The sequence below is a fragment of the Narcine bancroftii genome, chromosome 13, assembly GCF_036971445.1.
Source record: "Narcine bancroftii isolate sNarBan1 chromosome 13, sNarBan1.hap1, whole genome shotgun sequence".
Classification (NCBI taxonomy): domain Eukaryota; kingdom Metazoa; phylum Chordata; class Chondrichthyes; order Torpediniformes; family Narcinidae; genus Narcine; species Narcine bancroftii.
The window spans coordinates 13,426,866-13,453,732 of NC_091481.1; the positions used below are offsets into that span (position 1 = coordinate 13,426,866).

The window sequence follows — 26,867 nt, forward strand, 5'->3', positions numbered from 1 at the left end:
AATGCTTAATCATCCTTACAAAAAACAAGTATCCTGAGCTTGTGAAAGGTACCATATTGATTCCATGTTGGAAAGTGTACAGTCATGCACTTTGGAAGAACAAATAGATGGGCAGACTATAATTTAGATGGGGAGAAAATTCATATGTTTGAGGTGCATAGGGATTTGGGAATCCTTGTGCAGGATACCCTAAAGGTTGACCTCCAGATTGAGTGAAGAAAGCGAATGTAATGTTGGCGTTCATTTCTAGAAGAATAGCATATCAGAGCAGGGATGTTATGTTGAGACTCTCTAAAGCATTGGTGAGATCTCACTTGGAGTACTAGGTACAATTTTGGGTGCCTTATTTGAGTAAAGATGTGCTGGAGTTGGAGACAGTTCAGAGAAGATTTACTAGAATAATACCAGGAATGAAAAGGTTAGCTTATAAGGTATGATTGTTAGCTCTTGGAGTGTACACATTGGAGTACAGAGCAATGAAAGGGGGGTGGATCTCATAGAGGCATTCCACAGCCAGAGTAGCTGTGGAAAAGATGTTTCCCATGGTAAGGGATTATCGGACACAAGGGAATAACTTCAGGATAAAAGGGAGCCAATTTAAACCAGAGATATGGAAAAAAAAATTAGTCACAGGTTCACGAGTTTATGGAACTTGTTGCCACAGGCAGCTGTGAAAGTGAGGACATTGATGTATTTAAGGCAGAGTTTAACAAATATTTGATTAGTCAGGACATAAAGGGTTATGGGAGAAAGCAGGGAAGTGGGGCTGAGTGGGAGGATGGATCAGCTCATGATTAAAATGGTTCGATGGGTCAGTGGGCTTATTTCTGCTCCTATATCTTAAGATTCTCAGCTTAATTTTTATTTTCTCGTGGCTTGCGTTCTGAGCAAAACCAAATTCAGAATGTGGTCATGTGTACTTTCCTCCCATTTCCTCACATTCTCTAGGCCTACAGTCTCCCTTGCTTATCTCCACATTCATGGGATTCCATGATTCCAGAGGAACCACACATCCTATGTTTCATCCTGGACTGAGAGTTCAGTGTGGACCATCAAGGATTCATTAGTTCTTTGACATGACCTTAAAATGCACATCATCCCAAACTGGCCACTAGGTAGTGATCAGGAGCACTGAAAGAATTTTCCTTTCCTTTCATCAAGAATTATTATGCTTTAATGCTTTATTTCTTAAGTCAGCTGACTGACTTAAGACAGATCAATCATACTTATTTGGGCTCATTGAAACAATTAGTCACATTTTTGCAGGTTTTTTTACCTTTTCAACTACATATTCAATTTCCTTTTGATCATTATGCAATGTGCATCCATCACCCATTCAGATGATGCATTCATATCAAACTGCTGAATAAAATATACTTCAGCACATCTCTGATATGATTCTTTTGCCAGAACCATTTGGTTTTGCACAACTCATTGATTCAACTTATTCAAGCAGTGCAGAGATCATAACAGGTGTGTCAAAGGACAAGGGCATCAATGGATCTAAACTTAGGCAGAAAAAATGAAGTCCGATCCATCCAAAGACCTAAATAAGTATGTATAGTCAAAGTCCGCAGGCGTTGCTTAGAGGCTGGACAGTGGATTTGGTCTAAAGACGCAACTTCATCTACAAAATAGATATTTTATAGTCACTGTATGTTTTGTAAGAAAAGGTTATATATATATTTATATCTATATTCTGAAAATGGGAAAATTTGATATGCATATTCATGGAAAAAAAACAAAAATAAAATAGTTTTAAAAAATGTGCCAGGTCACATTTATGTCACAAGAATGCTAGTCAATGACTAATTCCAACAAGAAAAAGTCCAATAATGCATCCATGACATTCAATCACATGACCTTTGCCAAATCCTAGAAATCTATCAGAAAATCATCTGAACCAGCCACATCAATGCCATGGAAAAAAGACAGTAAGGGGTTGGGTAACTTGCAAGAAACTCCCCTCATGAGACCCCAAACCACAAATCATGTATGGTATCAATGTGTGGGGTGTGAGAGTGCTCCAAGGTGTCAAAGGGACCTGAACTGGCTGGTGAAGATTGATGCCTCTTGGATTGAGCCTAACCCGGACTTTCAAGGTCAGAATTGGTAAAATGATAGGTTTCCTTCCCTAAAGAGTATTGTTCCAACAATATGGTCACCATCATTAGCTCTAACCTTTGAATTTTGACATTTGGGATCAGAATCCCCAGCTTTGTTTACCAAACATGCTCACCAGCACTTACTGTCTAAATGGATCAGACATTATTTTACCTATATTAAGGATAGAGGGAAAAATGCATATGGATTAAAAACTACTTATTAACTCTGTTATGCCAAGATTGGTCTTAATGCAAGCAAAAGTATTAATGGCCAAAATGACCTTTTAAAAAGGAGTATGATGTACATTTAAATTAGGAGAGGTTTATTCTTAGAACAAGGCAGGGCCATCAGCCACTCAAATACTCTTTTTTTTTACTGATTTTCATATTATTGCTCTTCCCCTGTCTGAGACAAAGTGATAAAAACAAGATCCACAGGCAAGAAACTGTTCTCATGCATATTAATCTCTGACCACTCTCTAGAACAACTAAACAATGGCATTTTAATCCAATTTTATTGTCAGATCATGACTTTTTGGAATTCATAAAAGATCAAATTGCTTTCTTTTTTTTAATAAAATCCTCCAAAGCTTTCTGGCTTGGTAATATGGGAGTCTTTAAAGCTTATATTAGAGGTCAAATTATTTCATTTATGGCTAATGTTAAGAAGAGAGCTAATTTAGAGAGCTATTTTGGCCAATCAATTGAAGCTTATAGACCAGCAGTACACTGCGACTTTGAAACCTACACTTTATAACAGAAAGGGTCAAACTTAAACTTAGCTTGATTTACCTCATCTTATTCAGACTCAACTTTTACAGAGTAAATCCCAATTTTATATCCATGGTAATCAAGAAAAAGAAACTTCTAGCTAGAGATTATACTACAAAGTGACTTATTTCAGAAATTTGTAAAGATAACTGACCATGTAGAGATAAATGAAGCTTTATTCTAACCTTTATAAATCAGGATCTCTTAAGGATTCAATTTTTATGGAATTTTTAGTTGACTGTTCCTTTGCTCTCTTCAGTTATTGTTGGAAAAGCCTGTCTCGTCTGAGGAGATTGCTGCAATAATGAACTCTTTACAATCCAGCAAAGTTCCAGACCCCGATGGACTTCCAGTTGAGTTTTATACAACTTTCTGACAATCATTGACTCCCCATGACTCCTTTCTCTCTGAATATTTTGCTGTTGGCAAATTAGCTGCAACTTTTTAACAAAGCCTCAATGTTACTTATTCCCAAAAAGAATAAAGATTTATCTGACTGTTCCTCTTATAGGCCAATCTCTCATTTGAATGCTGATGCTAAGATTTTGTCTAAACTATGAACCTGTAGGTTGGAAAACATTATGCCTCTTATTATTTCTGAAGATCAAACTGAGTGTATTTAGGGTCATTATTTACAATTTAATATCTATTGCTTATTAAATATTCTTTACTCTCCTCCTGTCTTATCTTCTGAGTGTGTTATTTTGTTAGATGCTGAAAAAGCTTTTGATAGGGTAAAATGGGACTTTTTATTTTATGTGCTAGAAAAATTTAAATTTGGCCCAAAATTTATCAATTGAATTAAATTGATATATTTATCTCCTGTTGCCTCAATCTTCATCAAATCTCTAAAATCCAAACCCTTTCATCTTTATGATGGAACTAGGCAAGTTTGTCCTCTTAGTCTGTTATTATCTAATTTAGCATTAAAACCATTAGCTGTGGTCTTCCAGCAATCTAATGACATTTCTGGAATCTTAAGAGGTGGAAGTGTTTATAAGGTTTCTTTATATGCAGATGATTTTCTATTATATATTTCAGACCCTGATCATTTGATTCTATCCATTCTGTCACTGCTCCACTAATTTGGTCAATTTTCAGGTTATAAACTGAATCATCAGAAAAGTGAGTTGTTTGTCATAAACTCTTCTGGCTCTCTAGATATAGCTCTTTCTTTTAAAATAGCTAAACTCAGTTTAATAACCTAAGTGTTACTATTACTAAAAATTATAATAATTTGGTCACAGAGAATTTTCTTACTTTAATTAGCTATATTAAGAAGTCTTTAGCTCAGTGGTCTCCTCTCTCGATGTCCTTAATTGGATGAAATAATGTTATTAAGATGAATATCTCACCCAGGTTCTATATATTTTCCAAGCTGATCTTGCTTTTGTTCCCAAAACCCTTTTTGATTCACTTGATTCAATTATTTCCTTATATATTTGGAAAAATAAGCATCCTCATCTTAATAAAGTTTTCCTTCAAAACCTTAAAAAGAAAGATGGTTTGGCTTTTCCTAATTTTAGAATTTACTGCTGGGCAGTTAATATTAGATGTATCATTTTTTTTTTGATTCATTATAAGGATAGAAGGACACTTCAAATTGGATTAATTTGCTAATTAACCACTAAAAATATTTTTTTTTTAAATTTTGATACATGGAGCCATTACCTTTTTCTGTTTCCGTATTAACCAATAATGTTGAGAATTTGTTTTCAATTTTTCTAAAGTTCAATTAGCTAAATTTTATTCTAACATTTCCTTGACAAGGGAGGTCATGGACAATGTTCAATTGAAAATTAGGACTTAAAAAGATACAAGGATAGGTGGTCAACCAGGGAATGAGGAAGCTTTTTAGCAGCAAAAGAAGGAAAAGCTCATGAGATAGGAGAAAATGATTTCAAGAGGAAACATGTGCACAGTATCAAAATAAACAGTGAGCGTCTCAATGGATATTTAATAGAGAGACGATAGCTAATATAGGTAAAGGTACCGTGAAAAAACAAGGCTCGCAATTTCATAACAGAAAAAAGAAATAACAGGTATGTTAAGTCGTCATATTCACATCATTCATCACTGTGGAAGATACTGTAAATATCCCTAAATAACACACAAGATCATTTCAAGTAACAGGTAAAAATCCAAATCGTAAGAAATAACGTATATGGAAGCTCAAGGGCAAATCATTGGGATATGCTGGACTGCCCCCAAAGGATTTAAAAGAAATAGTGGATCTTTTAGTTGAAATTTTTCAAAACAGTGACCACACTCCAAATGTCCATTTTATAAGCTGTGGTGTGCTTTGGAATGTACAGAGTTGTGAAAGGTGTTGCAAAAAAAAAAACAACTTTCTTTCCTGTTAAGGCAAACAATTCCAGCTTCTCTACTGTGTCTTCACCACCTCTGTCATCATTTCAGGTACTATTCTAACAAAATTCTTCTATATATTCCCAAAAGCTTTCCCAAAGCATGGTGCTGTGTATTTGACTTCCCTTTGCCCTACTATGATGTCTCTGCAAAGCCTGACCTGACTATGTAGGAGTCTGACTGTTTATGAATTAGTAGTTATAATTATAGCAGTGATAGATAGGTGGTTAGGGAAGAGGAAGGGGGTTGGTAAAGCCCTCTCCACCGTTGGAGAGCAGCAGCATCAAGGATCTACACTACCCAGGACGTGCTCTGTTCTCGCTGCCTCCATCAGGAAAGATGCACAGGTGCCGCAAGACTAATGCCACCAAGTTCAGGAACAACTTCTACCTCTTCACCATCAGATTCCTCAACAATAAACTCAATCAGAGACTCATTTAAGGCCTCTTACCTTTGCAGTTCATTGATTTTTTTTTCTCTCTGTTTTGCACACTTTGTTTGTATTTCTTTATTTGTCTACATGTATGTGCATCTCCTGGAGTACAGTTTTTTGCACTACCCATAAGTAATAATTCTGCCTTGCCCACAGGAAAAAGAATCCCAGGATTGTATGTTATGGCATGAATGTACTCTGACAATAAATCTGAACTTCGAACTATGATGTGAGCGGATGCACATACCTATAAAGATTGGATGAAGGTGACAGCTAGATTTAAGTACCTTGCCAACACTCATCATTCCAGCTGCACACATAAGGAATTAGCTATTTGTAGAGGCCCTGAAGTTGGAATTGGACTTGACAGAAAATATTAAGGAAGAAGGACAATACGGAAAGAGATGCAGATAAGAACACATATAGAGCCACTTGGGTATAAAACAATGTGGAAACAGAAATTGGACAGAATAGATTCTACTTTAAAAACAAAATTAAGTTTGAAAGCCATAAAATGCTGACATAACGGGAATTGATTGCTCACAGTCCTGATTCAAACAACAATGGATGAAAATAATGATACTGAACTGAGAGTGTCTGTCCTTAGAATACCTAGCTTTTGCAACCTTATTCAGTGATTTTACAGAGGTAGGCAGTTAGCAGAGCACCAGCAATGGGAACGTTTCTCCGTGAAATCCTCCAGCTCAAAGAGTCATGGTTATTATTGATGGATATCACCTAACTATCTCCTCCATGGATTCTTGGTCCATTTCCTTCAACAAGAGTTTCAGAGTTCTACTGTCAGCACAATGAGCTCTTCTTGTCATTGGTAGCCATCAGATGGAAAAGAGGGAGTTCATTACACTGGATAATGAAGATAATTCTTTGTACACTTTTGGTGTATTTTATGTATTTTTGGCTGCTGATATTGAAAATCTCCTTAAAAATTTCCTATCACGTGCCATTTTTTAGATATGAACTATTTTTGTGATTTCTTGTCATATTTTAAGTCTACTTCAAGCAGAAAAAACCATGAAGTGCAGCATGTCATTGAGAATTCATTTTCTGCATTCGCACTGGGGCTTCTTCCCTGCTGATCTTGGTTCAGTCAATGATGAACAATTTCACCAGGACATTACGACCATGGAAATCAGGGCAACTGGAATCCATTCATGCTGGTCCGACTATTGTTGGACACTGACATGAGAGGCATCAGGTGCTGAGTACAAATTAAAATTAGCAGTAAAACATTTTCAGGTCAGTTGAACTAACACCATCATTATGCAAATGAACATGCTAGATTCAAGAAAAGTTTAGTTAATGATACAGCAATCCAAAATTATCTTTGTGTTCAGGTTGAATTTGTCTATCATAATCCCCAATATTTTTCCTCAGGAAGGAAACCTTTTGAAAAAAATTGTTGTCCAGTGATATCAGTTGAAGGAATTGTTTGAATCCTGATTGCTGGCTTGGTGCCAGGTTTTGTGAGTTAAGGCTTCTAAGAATTGTCTTGTGCTCTTTTGCCATGTTAAAGATGCTGCATAAATGCAGTTTTATTTTTCAATTCATAGGTTACAAATACAAGCTAATATGTCAAAAGAAGAAAATAGTCCTTTTGCCACTGAGGCACTCAACAGGAAATCCTGTCCAGATTATTGCTGAACGCATTCATTATCATAGATGCTTCTTAGTTTCAATCTGTTAGCTATTAACCAACTAGTTCACCTGACTGATAATCTGACATTATGCTGACTTGTGTTCCCTAGGTAATAAGAGTCATGGGGACTTATCACTGGGAAATGGGGAACACATCAGCCATCCAGCAATTGCAGTGAGAGATTCTTTTCTGAGTGACTCCTCTGTGTCTTCATTGTACAATTTCTGACCCCAAGAGAAATTAATTTTGTTTAAAAAATTACCATGAAATTCCAATATTCCACTATGCTACTATTTGGAAATACCTCATCTTTCGGCATCTGGCTCACAGATGACGTTTTTACAGTGCTCTCTTGAAATTTGCCTGGAATACAGTTCCCACACTCCCCCAAACTCACTGGGGCTCCACGCAGTCCTCTGAAACTCATCAGCATCCAGTTCCCACAAATCCTTTAAACTCAACGGGGACCTGGTTCCCAAACTCTGCTGGAACTCACTGAGGCCCTGGTTCCAATGCTCCCCTGACACTCAAAAGGCCCCTTTCAACTTACTGAGGCTGCAATTCACACAGACTCATTTGGACCCAAATCCCACAGCCTTTAAACTTAGCAGGTACACAGGAAAATTTATTATAGCATAGAAATAAAGGACATCCAATGGCCCAGCAAAAAGCCCAATGTGGCACTACCAAACATACTGAACTCATTTCATTGAAAATATTTCCACGGAAAACTATGTGCATGCACATTTTGTACTAACATTCACATTTTAAATAGTTACAGTCAACAAATTTGTCCATCGAATCATACATTTTAGTTTTAAAAAAACACATATTTTGTCTCTCACTGCCTGCAAAGGAACTACAGTGTGTTGGCATTGCACAATGGCTTTTTCCCTAGGTTCTTTGCATAGGTTCTATTTTATTTGTGCAAACTACAACCCATACTGCAGGAGCCGAGTATGAACTAGTGAGTAATCCTTGGTCATGTATAGTGCCTTCTGCTGGAAAAATAGTAATGTGAGGGAAGTAAAATGCTTCTTTCTACAATCTGATTGTCTTCCAGCAGCAACTCCATGTTTCAGTATATATCTCTGAGATCATCCTATGGAGTACAAAGTCCTGTATTCTTAAGCAGCTGTGTACAAACAAAGACACCTTCCTCTGTACCTTACATGTAAAGGGGCATTCATCAGGAGGCAATGATGCTTCATTTGGACACATGATCGAGGCATGTTGAAAGGATTGTATAGGAGGACTTTCCAATAAAATCCAAGTGACTCTTGGAGTTTGCGTGAAAAGACATTTTAACTAATGGAATCCACCATTTGGTTTCAAAAGGCCCATTTGGGTTGAATCTTTCCTGGGCTGAACATTGTCTGACAACTCATGTGGAAGATGAGATTGCTCTTAAGAAATGTTTCTCCCCAAGAGAGGTAAAAAGTCACTTGCTGGAATTAGGGGGGTGGGTTTCAGTACCACTTCGGCCAACATGGTCAGACTGAGCCTTCTCAGTCTCACTTTGAGTAACTGCCATGCCTCCCCGTCCTAAAAATTCAAGATAGAAGATAGCTCAGTGTTACAGGGAATAGCAAATAATATGCATCTTATCTGTTCCAATCCTATCCATCTAAACCGCTCCTGTTTGGCCTCGACAATTCCTCCATTACAGTTTCTCAGGCTTGGGGACCCTCATCCAGTTCTGAAGATACTTTAATGAAGGATACAAAGTACTGAAGGTGCTCTGTTTTACCTAGCTCCTAACTCAAGCTCAAATCAATCAATAATGTCTGGTAGCCTATGGACAGACTGTTATTAAAAGCAAAAGATGGCATCGTCAACATCATCCATGTATAGGGAAATCACTTCTGCTGACTGGTATAACCACCATCCTGATATTACATCTTTCCTGACAATTTCTAATAAGGGTTCAATTCAGTAGGTAAATGTCATGTGAATGAGAGGGCAAGTCCTACCTAACCCCACCATTAATAGGGACAGCATAATCATTGGCAGAATTGCTCACCAAAAATCTTATTTTATTGAGAGTATCCTGTTAAAAGTCTCCTGATCTAGGCCAATGAGGGCAGGTTATCTCGTTAGATTCAGCAGCACAGGTTGGGCAAGAATAGATCATTAGTAGCAATGAGATTAGTAGCAATGGCCACAGACAGAACATGGTGCTCGATATAGAGCAAAACAATGTCATCAATTTCTGATTTCTTCCCACTCCTCTTTCTATTTTAGATGAAGGAGTCTATGCTTCATCCAAGGACTCTGACATACAGCAATCTAGAAGCAGATCCTTATACACATCCAGTAACCCTGGAACTATCCCGAACCACAGAGATAAATACATCTCCGTCATTAAGTTGTGCTTCAGGTGTACTATTTTTATCAAAGAGCAGGATAGTCTTTGTCAGGCCATCTCAAGTCAGTGGTGATCATTCCTCAACTACGCATTCTCCAGTAGAGCACAGAAAGGCCAGTGTCGCTGCCCTGTCTCTGGGCTATAAATCATCAGGCATAAAAAAAATTGTTCTTCAGTACGTTGGACTGTGAAGTTACTACAGAGGTCATTGCCTCCAAGCAATTGATGGGAGAAGAAACAGGTACACTTTTCATTTTGATCATGAAGTGGACTCAAGAGTGAACAATTATCTTAGAAATAAGAGAAGCACAGAAGGATGCTTGATGGACTTTAGGTCCCGAATTCCTCCTCTTCATCAATCTGTATCAACTGCGTGTAGTTGGCTTTGCTGAAGTAGTGATGTCTCCTTCCATTTTTCACTTCAACCATGAAGTGTAACATGTCATCGAAAATTCATTTTCTGCATTCACACTTGGACTTCTCCCCTGCTGATCTTGATGCAGTCAGTGACGAACACAGTGAAAGGTTTCACCGGGACACTGTGACCATAGGAAAAACGGTATCAGGGCAACTGGAATACATCAATGCTGGCCGACTATTGTTGAACATATTTCTAAGATCATTGTTCACTCTCGAGTCCACTTCATGATCAAAATGAAAAGTGTACCTGTTTCTTCTCCCATCAATTGCTTGGAGGCAATGACCTCTGTAGTAACTTCACAGTCCAACGTACTGAAGAACAATTTTTTAATGCCTGATGATTTATAGCCCAGAGACAGGGCAGCGACTCTGGCGTTGAAGCACATTAATAATGTGACAAGAAATCACAAAAATAAGTTGTATCTAAAAAATGGTAGGTGATAGGAAAATTTTAAGGAGACTAGAAGCCCAAAATCCATAAAATATACTCACAAATGTTCAGGAAGGAAAATCCTTGTTGTTTGGTGTAATATAATAATAAAAATAATATCCTTCTTTTGTCCCTTTGGATTGATGATGTCTTACTTCTAGATGGCTAATTGGACTTGTATGGGAATGGCAATCTCATTGACAAATATGGCAGGACATGCCTGATAAGGAGGGAACGTGGCAGTTTTCAGGTCTGTGGTCCTATTATTTACACAGGGCTGCATAGCCATGATAATACCATCCAGAATGTTTCTTCTCAGATTTGAACAATCGTGGATCAGAAGTTCTCAGGAGTCAATCCGGATTTTGCACTTCTTCATGGAGGTTTTGAGCACATCCTTACATCTTCATCTCTTGTAATTTCCATGACTGAGCTTGAAATCCAGTATAGGGTATCAGACTTCTTTCTCTGATAATCGTCTCTGAATCCAGAGATTGATTTTTTTCTGTTCTGGGTGATTGCCCTGAATATCACATTAAATTCAGTTGGAAAATCCAAAGACTGTTTAAATTCCTGCTGAAGATCATAACATACAAATATAAAAAGTGGAGCCCAAGTTGGCCACTCAATCTCTCAAGCTTCAAAAAGGAAAACTCAGCAGGAAATTCAAAGACAGTTTAAATGCAAAAAGTATTGTTAACCTCCCATTCCTTCAGAAACATTGTAACAAGTATTTTTAGTCTCAACTATTCCAATTACATTTTGATCACGAGGTATGCAACTCATAGCTCTTAAAGACTAATACATTTACCAATTAGAAATCTACTGATCTCACTACCAAAAGCATCAAGGCATTCACAGCCTTTTGAGAGAGCATGTTCCTGGTATTCACGATCCCTTCTGTGAAGTATCAAATAAGCTAAGTTCTTCCATCTTTGGTGGTCAAATAATTTTTTATGAAAAGCTGTGTATCAGTTGAAATGGGCTTTGGAAAGAATTGGTTTAGGTGTTCAAGTGTGCTACCTGGCTCAGTGCCAAGTACATTACAAATCTGCTGCGTTATAGCAATGTACTAATTGCTGACGCCACAAAAAATGATGCCAAGTAGTAGCGAAGGCTTTACTAAAATAGTTTAATTATCAGTCCTTCTTTCAGAAGGAAAGTGTAAAAGCACCAGAAGGGTAGAATATCCATCAACTTACGAGAAGCAATTTTAATTTAATTCTAAAAAAGATTTAACTTAAAACTGATTTTATACTAATATCTTGGACAGTGGAAAGTGACATTGGTTAGGAGTAGAATTGGAGTTGCATGCAGACTTTGGAATTTCCTGCCCACTAATACAGGTTAAAAACCAATTAACTGGTTGTTGTGGACATCACAGGCAAAACCCTTCCCACTATTGAGAACGTTTACAGGGAAGGCTGTTGGAGAGCAGCAGCAATCAGCAAGGATCCACACCACCCAACCCACATTCTGTTCTCACTACCATCAGGAAAATATAGGTGCCACAAGACTTGCACCACCCAGTTCAGGAACAGCTGCTACCATTCCACCACCAGACAAACTCAATTCCTCTCTGTATTGCTCAGTTAGTTATTTCTATTTCTTTATTTGTTTACTTGTGTACATTGTGTACTACCAATAAGTGGTAATTCTGCCTTGCCTGCAGGAAAAGAATTGCAGGTTGTACGTGATGTCACATGTATGTACTCTGAAAATAAATCTGAATCTGGACAAAGGTTGAGGTTAGGATTATGGTTAGGGTGTCTGGTGTGGAGCAGGCACAGCTGGTATGAGCTTGTCACTCTCACTGCAAATTACAGCATCTGTGCTCATATCCTTGGTTTAAGTGGCTGAAGTAGACACATACTGCACCCCATGATTTCTTGCTGAAATAGAAGGAAAGTGATACAAGTGGCTTGAGAAGTTGCAGATGGTCTAAAATAAACTTTTAACCTCACACCCCACTAAATTTCCAATGCAACTCCATGCTTTCACATCTTATGGGCAAGGCCTTTAGGATTTGGTTTGCATTAAAATTGCAGGTTAATTTTGCGATATGTTCTATTTTACTGGTTCTATAATCACCAGTAAAATAAGATTTGATCATGGCATCTGGACACAGTTCCTTATAGGGAAGCTGTTGGTTGTATCTTATTAATAGTCTAGTTTTATTAAGGCTATTTGTCAGCTTTATTGTTCTTGCATGTACTGTGAGAGGGAGAATCCTTGTTAGAACATTCAAATATTTGGCCACCAAATCCAATATAATTGTTAAAAAAAGTACATTGCTGTACTTTTTAAACTTAAATGAAAATTTACATCACAGAAGAAAACCAATCAGCCAAATGGGCTTCCACTGATTTTTATGTTTCATTTAGTCACCTCCTCTTTATCTTATCCTATAAACACAACAGTCAAAATTATTTCAATTTAAATTGTGATTTTTGTATGATTAAACAGTTTAGGTGTAAAAGAGGCCAACCCTTAAACTAATGACAGATGAGATGAAGGGTTTTTGTCTGCAAAGTATTTCACATTCAGAAGTGAATTAACTGAAGAATAAATTTCAAATGGGAGCTGGTTAAGTCATATATATCAAATGTGATGGATTGATCTTAATCAATTTTGAACTTTCCAATTCTGCAGACATTAAGATTTCATCTTTTAATTCTCATTCAACCCAAACTTTAAAGATCGAGTCATGAAATATTTCAGAACTGCCAGGGGTGATGGTTGAGGCAAGTGCTTTTGCAATGTTTATTAAAAAATTTGAATGGATACATTTAAAATTGGTTCACATTAATTTACTTTGAATCTCTAGAATTCTCTGCTCCCAGAGTTGGTTGAGGCTAGAGAGTTAGATATATTTCAGTTGATATAGATAGGTCAATGAATCGAGGTATGGGGGAACTGACAGTTAAAAGGATTTGAGAGCAGCATAGATCAGCCATGACAATTTTGATTGGCAGAACAGGACCGATGGCCCTGATGGACAACTCTTGCTTCTATTGTCTTATGGTTTTTTTTGTGTAAAGGCAGTTTTTTTTTTTAAACTTGCTTGCTTCCTACCCTGTTCTTATCACAAACAGCAGTAGATGTGAAATTCCAAATTGCCCAGTACTAAATGACTTGCATTCAGGAGAGACATTGCAGCACTGGAAAATATATGGACTGGGTGTTCAAACACAAAGTCAATCCCAAAACTTGGACAATGAATGGGCAAATGTTTCAGAATGGATAGACTGTCCATTTTCACTGTAATGTTGGTGGCTGAAAGTGGAGGTTTAGAAAATTATGAAGGGCATACATAGGATAGAAAGTCAAAATCTCTTTGCCAAGAACTAAAGGGCACAGGTTTAAGGTGAGAGCAAGAAATTTAAAGGAGATCGGAGAGGAAAATTTCCCACACAGAAGGTGATGAATGTCTGGAACCTCCTGTCAGCGATGGTAGTGGAGAGAGAGATATTTATAAAATTTAAAAGAGGCTTGGACAAGAAAGTCATAGGTGGGTACAGGCTGAATGCAGGAAAATGGAATTAGTGTAGAAAGCCATCATGATCGGCATAGACAAAGTGCGCTGAAAGGGCCTGTTCTGAGCTATGCATTTCAGCATGTTGTGATGCAATTAACTCTAGCTCCTAAAATTTGCAACACCTACTCCTAAGGTACATCACTCAAACCCAGTACCTTATATTAATTGATCTTTACAGGCAAAGAGAGTCACCAGAAACCAACTTAAGGACAACAAGAATGTTTTAGTTCCCATGAAAATCTTTGTGCTGATTGCCATAGGAAAGTAATTCGCAATTCAACAATTGGGTAATGACACTTTGGAGAATCAGATAGAGCAGGGATCTACATTTGGTGAGTCTACAGTTCAGCAAGGTTAGGAGATAGATGGGACAGACTACCCAGGTACTCAACATTTGGCATTAGATCTGCTGCACAGACTGCAGATATATTTAATTGGGACATCAAAAAAAAGTAGCTACAGGCTGCACGAAAACCTTCCAAAAAGCTTACACCTTGTATCAAGGTGCATAGCATAATCCAACACAATCTCACAGAGGGGTCCATGCAAAACTTCCAATGAGGAACAAGTTCTTCAGGACAACTGTGGAATACACAATGATGCAGTATCTGATCAGTATGAGGAACCTGGATTTGTTAGTCTTGTGGCAGGAAGATTTGAGAGAAGATTCCATAGAGGTATTAAGAAAAATTAGACAGAGAAATTGTTAACCTTGATAAAAAAGATTGGCAATAAGAGGTTATAGATGATATGACAAAAAAAAATGTAATGAACCGAATGATTAGAAATGGAATGAATAGTCTTGACCAGGCACTGAAGGCAGACTAAGTTGTGTCATTCAAATAGCAATTGGATCAGTAACTTGAAAGAAATATGTTTTCAGGGTATTGGGAAAGGACAGGTCTACCTGCATGCTTCTTGCAATGAGCAATGTGGATACAAAGTAATACATGATTTCCTATGCCATAAACATTTTGTGAAGATTGATATCTCAATTTCCAATACAGCAGGAGATTCATCCACTCAAGCTATGATTACTGCCTTGACTGTTGCCATCAAGGATCTTGATTCCCACTGTTCTAAAGAAATTCCAAGGCATGAGAGTATTCACAAGTGTATTTTTTCCAATAGAATGCTCACAAGAACATAAGAAGGAGTAGGAAAAGACCATTTGGCCATTTTAGACTTTGCCACCATTCAATAGGATCAACTCCACATCCACCTCCCCCCATAAGCTCTAGGCCCCCTTCTGTTCTAAAAAATATATATCAGCATCTTAAATGCATTTAATGGGCTGAGGATTTCACAATTTCAGTTTTCTCTGGGAGAAGCAGTTCTTCCTCATCTCTGCCTTAAATCTAAGATTGTCAAGATACTTCATATAGAGTGGCAATGGCTCCAATGAAGCACAAACCTGCTATTCCCTCAAAAGAATAGTGTGCAGAAGGAATATACTAAGGGACTATATAAAGCTAATCAATTTAATTTTGTTCACATTGGCTCACAAATGGATTCTAAAAATTGTGTGCTAAGTTCTAGTTTTGTATTGCAGGAAAAAGGATGATGTGATGGATATTGCAAGAGGACATGCAAATAATCTAGGACTGTTGGTGAATGGGGATTCACATTCAAATTTACACATAATTCTCGTTGGTAATTTATTCACATAGATCCAAGGCAGAAGAGTCCCGTCCTCATCCATGGAATCTCCTTCACTTCCTCTTATTCAATCTATTGTGCAGATCTAGAGCCACAAGCTTGAACAAAACACAAAAAAAAGTTGGAGCAGGCCATACAGTCTTTTGAATCCACTCCTTTATTGAATAGGATCAAGCACTAAAACCCTGAAGAATACAATAGGACAGTATATTTTTTAATAATCAAAATCTTTTTTAAAATTTACTTTGCCATATGCAATTAATTGTGGACAGATGTATCCCAATAGGTTTCCTTAATCCTATTAAACGTACTCTATTAGATTCCTCATTCTTCCAACCAAAATCTCTCTTCACATTTCACCACATTAAATTTCACCTGCCTTTTGTCCACCCATTTCTCCAGCCTGTCTGTATTCTTTTGAACTCCCATCATTATCATCTTCAAGGATAACCATGGTGCCAACATTTGAAACATACCCTGCATTTTGAAGTCCAAGTTATATTTCTGCTTGATCACCTCTGCAGGCTCCTCTGCCTGAAGGAAGGTTCAGACATGAGGGACAACTTCATTGTCATATTATACAAGAACAAAAGTGACAGGAGCAACTCAAGTCATTATCTCAGCAAACTCATCTCAGCATTGCTGACAAAATACTGACACATTATTTAAAATAGACTCCTGTATACTTGCAGATTGTAGTACAACTCAGGGATTCTGAGCAGAGTTTCTCCATGAGGAGATGGCAGGAGGAATGCAGAGAACAGAGAAAGCTCCTATACAATATGTTTCTATCCTTTACTGTTGTGTACAAACAGGGCTTGTCTAACTGCTGGTAAAGATTGGTTGTCATCCAAGACACTTCAGCATGATGTCCCCCCCATTCAGAAATGAAAGATGCCAAAGGTTCAGACATGCAGTTTTTCAGCATTTGTAGTTGAGTTAAATGAGGGCTAAAACAAAAGTGCTAATTGTCCTCATCAGAGACTGAACCTTTACCAATGAAAGGAAATCCTCCAGAATCTCATAAACTATATTTTTCCATATATGCCAAAAAATTGAGTTCCTGTTGGCCTGAGACCAACATATTGGGGTTGGATGCTGCCTGGTTCTCTTTATCAATTGTTACAGTTTAAGTATCTGGAATTTACCACCTTTGACAATCTCTCACTTGATGCAGACTGTGCATTTGGAGAACTCCACAATAATTTTTTTTGAGGGGGGTGGGAATTTGCAAAGAGGGTACAATTGGGTAACAAACTGACATCATATTCAGGAATCAATTTATCCAATGCTTGTGTCTGCATTAGAGCAGGCAATAATGCAGCTCTTGTGCATAAAACCCCGAGAGAGAGAGCTGGCGGGGGAAAGGTGACGGGGGGGGGGTGGGGGGGGGGGGAAGAAGAGGGGGGTGGTTTAACGGAAACTAGAGAGTTCAATGTTAAAGCCATCTGGGTGGAGGGGACCCAGATGGAAGTTACAGGGTTGTTCCTATTTGTGGGTGGTCTCAGTCTTTCAATGTTTCAGACCATGGACAGACATGTCAGCAAGGAAATAGGACAGGGAATTGAAATGGGTAGCCACTGAGAGATCCACGCTATTGCGGCAGACAGAGCTGAGGTGCTCAACAAAGCGATCTCCCAGACTTTCCGATGCAGAGGAGACCTCAAAGGGATCACTGAATGCAGTAGGTGAGCTCTGCAGATTCACAGGAGTTTTTGTGTGATCATTTACATAAAAAGGTTGGAGACAGATGAGGTTCTTTTGCATTGTCATTTTTACAGGAGAATCGGCGACTTTGATAATGTGCGTTTCGGTGCTGTAGCAGATGTTCAACCATTGATTTGCATGTATTTGGCAGGTGACCATATTTTCAAGAGGAAAAGCAGGCTGGAGTTGAGGTAGTGATGGCAAAGGCAGGGAGGCTCATTTGTGGATTTTTAAAGGTATTTGATGACAACAGATGAACAAAAAAGTCTCGGTGCTTTTTAAGAGAGACAGCTGTACGCAGGATTGTTGTGCATTTACCTACATTACACAGTAACTGTACTTTAAAATTATTCCTTATAAAACAACTCTCTTTCTGGACAACGATGTACCATCCACATTCAGAGTTGGATTACCAAATACTATATATGATTTACCAGTTATACTGTTTGGGACTAAGGATGGGTTAAATATTCTAATCAGGCTCTTGAGGTAATAACACCAACGCATTTGCCTCACGACTCCTTTTAAGGTGTGGTTCCCTGTTACCATGGCTACTAAAAGCTCATCAGGGCACAGCACACTGAACAAAAGCAGAAAGCTGCCCCTGATGTCTCGCTTGTTGAGCACTTGAAGTCCTTCAGTGGAAGAGAGCTGAATGCTATGAGCTCTGGCCAAAAATCAACATTCCCCTGATTAATTTCCTTTAAAGAAGTCAGAAAATCCATGCCCCTCACAGAAGGAATGAAGAAATGTGAAGTGGAGGGGACAAGGAATGCCTGAACTCAACATTGCGAGTGTTTGGGATCAGCATCAATAAAGAGATACACTGGGGAACAGTGAGAGAGGTGTCACCAAATTACATTGTGAGGGAGCTGGATTAATATCACAGAGATACAATGAATAACACAGGATGCTGGGAGAGGGATTACTCTGTGACAGTTTGAGTGGTATTAACAACAGTAGAGGTGGGAATAACACAGGGTTACAGCTGGGAGAAGGGTTACTGATCATCAATGTGAAGAAGTGGAATTAGAACTTGTAACAGTACAGTCAGTCGTACAGGACTCTGAAACGGGGGGGGGGCATTGAATGACATTGCAAAGCATTTGGATTAACATTAGTAAAGATTAGTAAAGTTATGCAAAACACCGAAGGAGGTTTTACTTCAGGGATCCCCAAACATTTTAGACCATCGACCCTTTCATGGAATACTTGATCCCTCACCCACCCCAGACATGGAATCCCAGCGCTGTTTAGGTTGGGGGGGGGATTGGGGGAGGGGGATTGGGGGAGGGGGATTGGGGGAGGGGGATTGGGGGAGGGGGATGTGTACAATGGTGGGATGTTGGCCATCACTGCCATTGGCACTATTTTCCGTTGATCTGCCCCTGCTTTCCACTACAAATGTTCAACTCCCCATGATGTTATCAACCCCCTTTCGACTCACTGGCATTTATCGACCCCTTGGATAGATTTCCCCCCCCCCCATTTAGGGGTTGATATTGACCACTTTGGTGACCCCTGGTTTACTGGGTGACCATGATCATGGATTTCACCCCTCTGTTTCATTTAACATTAGCACCAAATTCAATTACCACAAAACAATCACAAAGTTGGTCAAAAAGACATTTGAAATAGCTCATATCCAATAGGTTTGCTTAAACATCACACTAATTGAAGTGAAGCTGCCAATATTTAGCTGTGCAGCACTTAGAGAAGGAGCAACACACAACATCAAGGAAATTGTAGCTATTCACTTATAGAATTGATCCAAGAGCTGCATGATATCTGGAAGGTCCTGTGCAGCAGGGAAGGGAGGGTGATCTGGGCAGGAGACTGGCCAGGACCACCACAGGAATACCAAACACATCTCTTCTGGAAGTGGAAGTCCACAATCAAATGAACAATATTGTATGAAATTTTATATTCTTATGTGACAAGACGAGAAACAAATCAGTCACAAAACTATCTTCTTATGCAGGCACACACACAAATATGATACATATAGATACTGTTACTACATCCATTCTCTATAAATGCCCCCTCTTTTCTACACCTCCCCCACCCTCTCCACATCATGGAATTTCAACCTCCTCCAATTCCCTAGTGGTCAAGCCTTTAAAGATACAATGATGAGAAAGGCATACATTGTTTAAATTCTCTTCTATTGTAAGGTAAAATGGTGAGGAATAGGAAGGAGATCACACACATAAGAGGGGATCCTCAGGATTGCCTTCAGGAGATTATCTCCACATCAGCAGAAGAGACAAAGAAGCATTAAACACTTTTAATTCAGAGGCTAAATGAAATCTCCAAGAAATTTGTGCAAATTAGATTTCATTCCTCTTTGATTTGATAGGTACTCAATACCCACAATGCCAGTTGTGTGGTTGCAACAACATGAAGGTGCTTCAGGCACAACCTCCATAGACATTTGGATGTTAATGGTATCAAGGGTGTGGGCTTAATACATTAAAGTGATGTTGAGGCAAAACAAGAAACGTGATCGTCTTGGATGAAAGATCAAAATAAGAACTGAATAGCTTAGTTTTGTTCCTATTTCTCTTGCATTGATGTAATTCAATTTAAGTAAATGGGAAAAATATTCATTCATTGGTTTATTGCCACAAGGTCCTGCACAGTAGAATGAGATGTGAAATATATTTTCAGTATTATCTGGACTTTGTTGATTTTTGATGTTCTGTTTTGGAGTTGAGTTTGTACTGTACACTATAATTTTGCAGACTTATTAAAATATTTATTCTTTGAGGGAATCCTTTATGGCCCTTGCAGACAAAGCCTCATTTTACTTCCAAGCTGTTGATTTTCACCTGGGAAAGGCGCATGGTTGTCTTCCACATCCACCCCTTCCACATGTCTCCTGGCTGTGCTTGCTTTGGATTAACTTCTGGTTTAACTGCTTCTGTTCTTCTAGCATTCCACAACTAAGGAACAAGATGACTCATTCATGTTAAGTGTAGTTAGCCTTCCTAGTTCCTTTTTAAAAAAATCAATATATAACTTATTTAGAATTATAATTACTTGTTTTCCCAAGACCCAGTCAGCATCCTCATCCTTGATAAGGTTCTTGTCTGCCACACCATGCCCTGTTCTACTATGAGTAAATTTTCTTGAGATCTCTCCTTGTCCTCCCTTCTTACAACACTTCACCACCCTGTGGACATTTTCTTACACATGTCATCAAATAGATATAACAAGACTGCAGATGAAACATCTTCAATTTGGCATCCCGTTATTCATTTAGTTTTACCTGGCACATGTTGAATCCAATTTACCCAGGCCAACTCGGCTTATTGTGGCAATGAAATTGGCTCTTCTCCAATCAACTAATTTTTATCTGGAGTAACCTATCAAACTCATTTTCATCTGGATGTAATTATTGGATCATCTACTCCATATAAAATTGATTTTTAAGCACCTTTGCCTTGAAAATTAGAATTGATGCAAAATTTGTGGTAAACAGATGTGAAGTTTACTACTGGCACCAAATGGACTAACCCACAAAACCCGTGTGCAGAACCATTGCACGATTTCTGATTGCAAGTGAAGATGGATTGGTTGAATTGGGGACATAGAACTCTTTAATATGTCTGGGAACCCCCCCCCCCCACTGTGTAAAGACTGGTCCAATGCACACATTGTCACAAGTGTTTCGAGCCACAGTCAGTTAATCAAGGACAATTGATCACTGTTCACAGATCACTAGTGCCATTATAATGCTGGCCATTGAAAGTGAGCTGTGTGGAGCTGCATGTTTATGTCTAATGTGACCTTGCTTTAATGCAATCTCTTTCTTGAAACTTCCATTCGGTACTCCTTTTTTAAAAATATGTTAGTAAAGTTTTCCTGGAAAGCTTCAATTACTGCTAGGAATTGAGCAAACATGCACTTTCTGACCTTACGATATCATTTGATATGCAACTGAATTTGGGCAAATGTCAGGTGAGCTGAGGCAACTTACACCAAAGTAAATTTCTAAATGATTGATAGCGTAATTTAATCAGCACCAACCAGGCATAAAAAGTGCACACAAATGGATCCAATTTTGATGAGAGTGTCATTTAAATAAATAGCAGTCCCGGCATTTTCTGTTGTGGTCAGGGTCATGCTCAGTCTCAATTTCTTAACCTCAGGGTTATTCCAGGCTACCGCAACCCAAGCATGCATATCTAAACTCCAAACTCAAAATGCTTGAGATCACGTTATCCACAATAGCAGACAGTGAACTTGAGTATTTGGCTGCTTTGCAGGCCCCTCCAAAGTGAAAGTCTTTCTAGTCTAAACTCATGTCTTTATAGAGATCTTGTATGTTTGTAGCCCTGGGAGGGTCTCATGGCCTCCTTACATTAAGGTAATGTGTGCCTCAGATACTTTTCTTCTCAGACTCTTTTGACCCCATGGCAGTGGTCTCCCAATACCTACCATCTGAAAGTAGAAGTAGAATCATTCTTTTGCTGGGGATTTATCAATTCGTATGCATCCCATGAAATCTACATTCTTACTACTGACATGCTTATCATTAACCACATTTACCCCTGCTGAACACATCATTCTCCATGTCCTCCTCCAAAGGTGAGGAGTATTCATTTCTGATCTCACCCCCACACCTGGCTCCACGCATAGATAACCTCTTTGGACCCAAGGGAGAACACAATCTTTCCCTGGCTACTCTCATCTCCTGATCAAATGTCTGGGCATACTCCTTAATCTTATTGGTCAAGGATATTTCATGGCCTCTTTTTCTCCTCTAGAGTATGCCCTGCCCTCCATACTAGACAATGTCTTTTAGGCTGGATTCTCACCACAATCCCATGAAAAATAACTTTTTTTTTTAAAGTTCTCTTCTACTCAAAAGATTCCCTTGATCCCAGTTGGAAATCTTGAATCATGGATTTACTCACCTCCAGACCACAATCATTGAAGGTTGGTAAGAACATCACCTCCACAATCTCATCAGTACTGGAGCACCACAGGGCTGTGTTCTTAGCCACCTGCTCTACTCACTTTACACCTACCACTGTGTGGCTTGGTACAACAATAACATCATCTGCAAATTTACTTTATACAAATTAGGTTGCATAAAGGAAGGAGATTAGTCAGCATACAGGAGGGAGACTGGAGAGCCAATTATTGACTTCAGGAAAGGAAAACCAGAAGTATACAATCCAGTGATCATTGGGGGATCAGAGGTGGAGAGGGTGAGCAAATTTAGGTTCTTGGAGAATCTTCCTGGACCCAACACACCAATGGCATCATGAAGAAAGCACGTCAGCACTTCTACTTCCTCAGCAGTTTGCGGAGTTTGGTATGATACCAGAAACCCTGGCAAATTTCTACAGAGCTGTGGTGGAAAGTGTGCTGACCGGCTGCATCACAGACAGGTATGGGAACACCAATACCCCCGAGCATAAAGCCCGCCAAAAGGTAATGGACACAGCCCAGGACATAACAGGCAAAACCCTCCCCACTATTGAGTACATCTACAGGGAATGCTGCTGTTGGAGGTCAGCAACTATCATCAAAGACCCACACCACCCAGCACACACTCTATTCTCATTGCTGCCATCAGGAAAGAGGTATAGGTGCCACAAGATTTACACCACCAGGTTCAGAAACAGCTGATACCCCTCCACCATCAGAATCCTCAAAGTCAATCAGAAACTCATTTAAGGACTCTTTCTTGTGCACTTTATTGATTTTTGTTGTTCTCTCTGCATTGCACAATTTGTTTACATTTGTTATCTGTTTACATTTCTTTTATTTGTTTACATGTTTACTCGATGTACAGTTTATTTTTTGCATTACCAATTAGCAGTAATTCTGCCACACCCACAGGGAAAAGGAATCTCATTGTTATATGTGATGTCATGTATGTATTCTGACAATAAATCTGAAATCTAATATTTTCCATATGTTTAGATTTATGTTCAGAATTGTTACTGCATGTGAGTACTTGGCACAGTCTAACTTCAAAGTGTCAATGGTCCTGATGGTAAAGTCTTGGTGAAGCTGTAAATCTGTTATGCCAGAAACTGTTGATAACTGCTGCTCCTCTGGGAACCTCTGGTATTTTAATGGAAATAGTAATATCAGTGCCAGCAAGCTGCATCGTACATGTCTACCTTTTCATTTAAACACCATTAAGGTCCAAATGAAGCAGGAAAATATTTCCAAAGATGTTTAGATGCCAATTCCTGTCCTGACCATCCTGAAGTAAAATAAAGATTAACTAGAGATACATTTACATTTATTACTCGGAAAAAAAATCTAGAGCAAATTATTGGCATTTTTTTTTAAAAGAGTGAAAAGGAAATGTGCCTGTTTGTCCACTGAAATAGAACAGGAAAAATGATAGTGTCACAATATTTCTATTTCTGTAACTGTTTCAAATAAAGGTTGCGAACTTTAAATTTTTTAATTTAGACATCTTTGGCTTGGCTTCGCGGACGAAGATTTATGGAGGGGTGTGTCCATGTCTGCTGCAGGCTCGTTGGTGACTGACAAGTCCGACGCGGGACTGGCAGGCACGGTTGCAGCACATACCGCACGGTAAAAGGCCCTTTTGGCCCATGAGCCCATGCCACCCAATTATACCTGCCCCCCTGGTACGTTTTGAATGATGGGAGGAAACTGGAGTATATGGAGGAAACCCACATAGACATGGCGAGATCATACAAACTCCTTACAGACAGCACAGGATTCAAACCCCAGTCCCACTCTATAACAGCGTTGGGCTAACCATTACACTAACCATTGTCTTCCATAATTCTGAAGATCTCCCATTCTTCCTACTTACCTTGATAAATTCAGAAATCAGAGAAGAAATCCCTGAATTCTTTTCCCAGTGTTTTCCCCTTTGTTTTAGAACATAGAACAAGCCCTTCAGCACATGATATTGTGCTGACCTATATCAATCAACTCTTTCCTCCCTCACAGACTGTGGCCCTCCATTTTTCTTATATCAATGTTGCTCTCGGAGCTTTTTATATGTCCCTATTGTACCAGGCTGCAGCACCACCCTGGCAATGTATTCCAGACACCCATCTCAGACACCTTAAATGGATGTTCTCTGGTATTGACTATTGTCGCTCTGGGAAAAAGGTGCTGTCTGTCCACCCTACCTATGCCTCTCATAATCTTATACATCTCCATAAAGTCACCTCTCATTCTCTATCACCCCAAAAAGAAAAGCCTTCAACTATTAGTCATTTTTAATGAAAATTTAATCTCTTTCAGGAGAAGGCACACAGTTAACAATGGCTTGAGACCCTGGAATTGCAATGGTTAACTGAAATTAAAAGCTTTTTTCTTCTTTCCATATCTCTGTGCTTGCACATTTCATGCTGTGATTGCTTCTAACTGCAATTTTTCCAATGACTCACCGTCAGTCAAAGAAAAAATGTATAGTAACACAGAGTTGTCATTTTGCTCTGCTTAAGTGAAGAAATCTCAGAAAAGGTCTCTCAGGAAGTGAACCTTATCAATGGGAGGTTTTACCCAATGACATATAGAGGATCTGCAGTGAACTACTGGAAATGGAAATGACTCGATGCAAGTCCCTGTCTCCTGCTGATGGGAACATGTCCAATGATATTCCATACATGGTAATTCACTGTTTGTACAGTTCTCAGATACTTCTGGGATACGACAAGTTGAACGGAATCAAGCTGCTCAATCACATTGATGAATGCAAGGACAGAAAAATTGCATATCACAATCATCTGCTATTCAATAAAATCAAAGTAATCCTTTACCTCGTATTTCAAAGTGATTCTCATGTCCCTCAATAATCAGTGTTAAAAAAATATTACCAACATCAGTCTTCAACACACTGAGCAAATACAAACCTCTGCCATGGAAAATTCAGAACCTTCTGATTGAAAATTATCTCTGGATGTGTCAAATTCCTAGTTTAAGACAAATAGTATTTTTACCCTTGGAAGCAGGAGGAAATAGTCCTTCCCACAAATGTTTTAGAAAAAAATAAAGAGCAAGCCTAAACAGCAAATTGGCTGTTTTGAAGCAGTTTTAGTAGATCAAGGACAAAATCTATCTCCACCACCCCATCCCTCCCTTTGAATACTTCTAAACTAGTCCATCGCCCAGAAGTAAAGCTTTCTTCACTCAATGTCAAAATTAATCTTTCACTTAATACATGTGACAATAAACAATACAATTCAATTCTAACTTTTCTGTCAAGATGACCTTCACTGAGACAAATATACAGGGCTTTGAAATCTGTCTGAATTTTTTCTTAGGATGGCAGCCCAAGGCTGTTGATGACATATTGGCCCCATTTCTACATTACCAACTTTATATTGTCCTCCAATCAATATTTCTGACTAAATGTCACCTCCTTTGCATTTAAGAAGCCTATTTTTTTCTCATTTACATCATGTGTTCATGAGAGACATGTTACCACCTCTCATGAACATACTTCTCACTTCAGAGCCATAGCAGGAACAGGCTTGGATAAAAACTTCATCAGTGAAATATCAGAAAAAAAAATTCTCTTCCATTGACTTTACAAATCTCCTAAACCTGACAGTGCTTGTGTGATACTGAGCTCTAGAATCCAGGACCAAAAGGATGCAGTATGTTTCCCCACATCCAAAATTCTGTTAACCAAAATGTTCAATTAGCCCAACCTTTTTGTTCGGCGGCAGCATGTTGAAAAAAATTTCACCCGATGTGCTAATATGTGTGCAAATAAAGTTCACATCGTTTTTAGGTCAGAATTAAACATTATTTCATGCTTGAAAAGTCTTCCATTGTTTTGTTTTGTGGTTTGCCCACTGATACAAGTATTCAGCTGATGCTACTGGGTTGCTTAAAGCCATTATTCAGTTATCCGAAAAGTACAGTTAACCGAATAAAGTCCGGCCCCAGGCTTTTCGGATATGGGGAAATATACTGTATTTTGCAGAAAGCCAAAACTATAAAGTGTTCCATCTAATTTCTATTCATGAAATAGAGACAAATAACATACCTATTATGTAGAGGGCGAGGTCAGTCAGTCTCTTGGACCTTTTCAGAGTCAATTACAGAATAGCTGATCTGCACCTCAGTTCTGGTTCCCTCCTTTGCTCTACCCCTTGCTTTCCTTACTTAACAAAAAGAAACATTTGTCTTACAAGTGCAACACATTTGGTAAAATTCCAAATGTCTATATTCTTTATCTCCTAATTTTTTCCCTTGAATGTTAATAATGGGGCAAATTTTCCACCCAGAAGCCAGCATAAATACTGGGATCCACCCCTCCTCATGAAAGTCTTGTTTTCTGCTGTGAGGTCAGCTAAAAAAGAGATGGTATTTTTGGTACTGCCCCCTATGCTTATGTCTGCCCCTGAGATGCTCTGATGGATTCCTTGTGGAATCTAATAATCTTCCA

At 38.7% G+C, this 26,867-nt stretch overlaps 1 protein-coding gene and 1 long non-coding RNA gene across 31 annotated transcripts in view; one reads left to right on the forward strand and one right to left on the reverse strand.

Annotated features, from left to right (window-relative positions):
- LOC138748500 (uncharacterized) overlaps positions 1 to 3,494 on the forward strand; it is a 78,077-nt gene extending 74,583 nt beyond the window's left edge. Inside the window, exon 4 of the long non-coding RNA XR_011348078.1 lies at positions 3,136 to 3,494. This is a non-coding gene — a long non-coding RNA (uncharacterized lncRNA). The remainder of the gene's footprint in view (positions 1 to 3,135) is intronic.
- The window catches only part of shank3a (SH3 and multiple ankyrin repeat domains 3a), a 651,448-nt gene that overhangs the window by 510,938 nt on the left and 113,643 nt on the right, over positions 1 to 26,867 (reverse strand). For 23 of the 30 annotated variants that reach the window (XR_011348059.1, XR_011348061.1, XR_011348060.1 and 20 more), the window contains one exon: positions 26,466 to 26,583. The exons of 5 other annotated variants lie outside the window; for them this stretch is intronic. The gene's annotated coding sequence lies outside the window, so the exon portion shown is untranslated. The remainder of the gene's footprint in view (positions 1 to 26,465; positions 26,584 to 26,867) is intronic. 2 more of the 30 variants (XM_069908776.1, XM_069908787.1) reach the window with 1 other exon arrangement.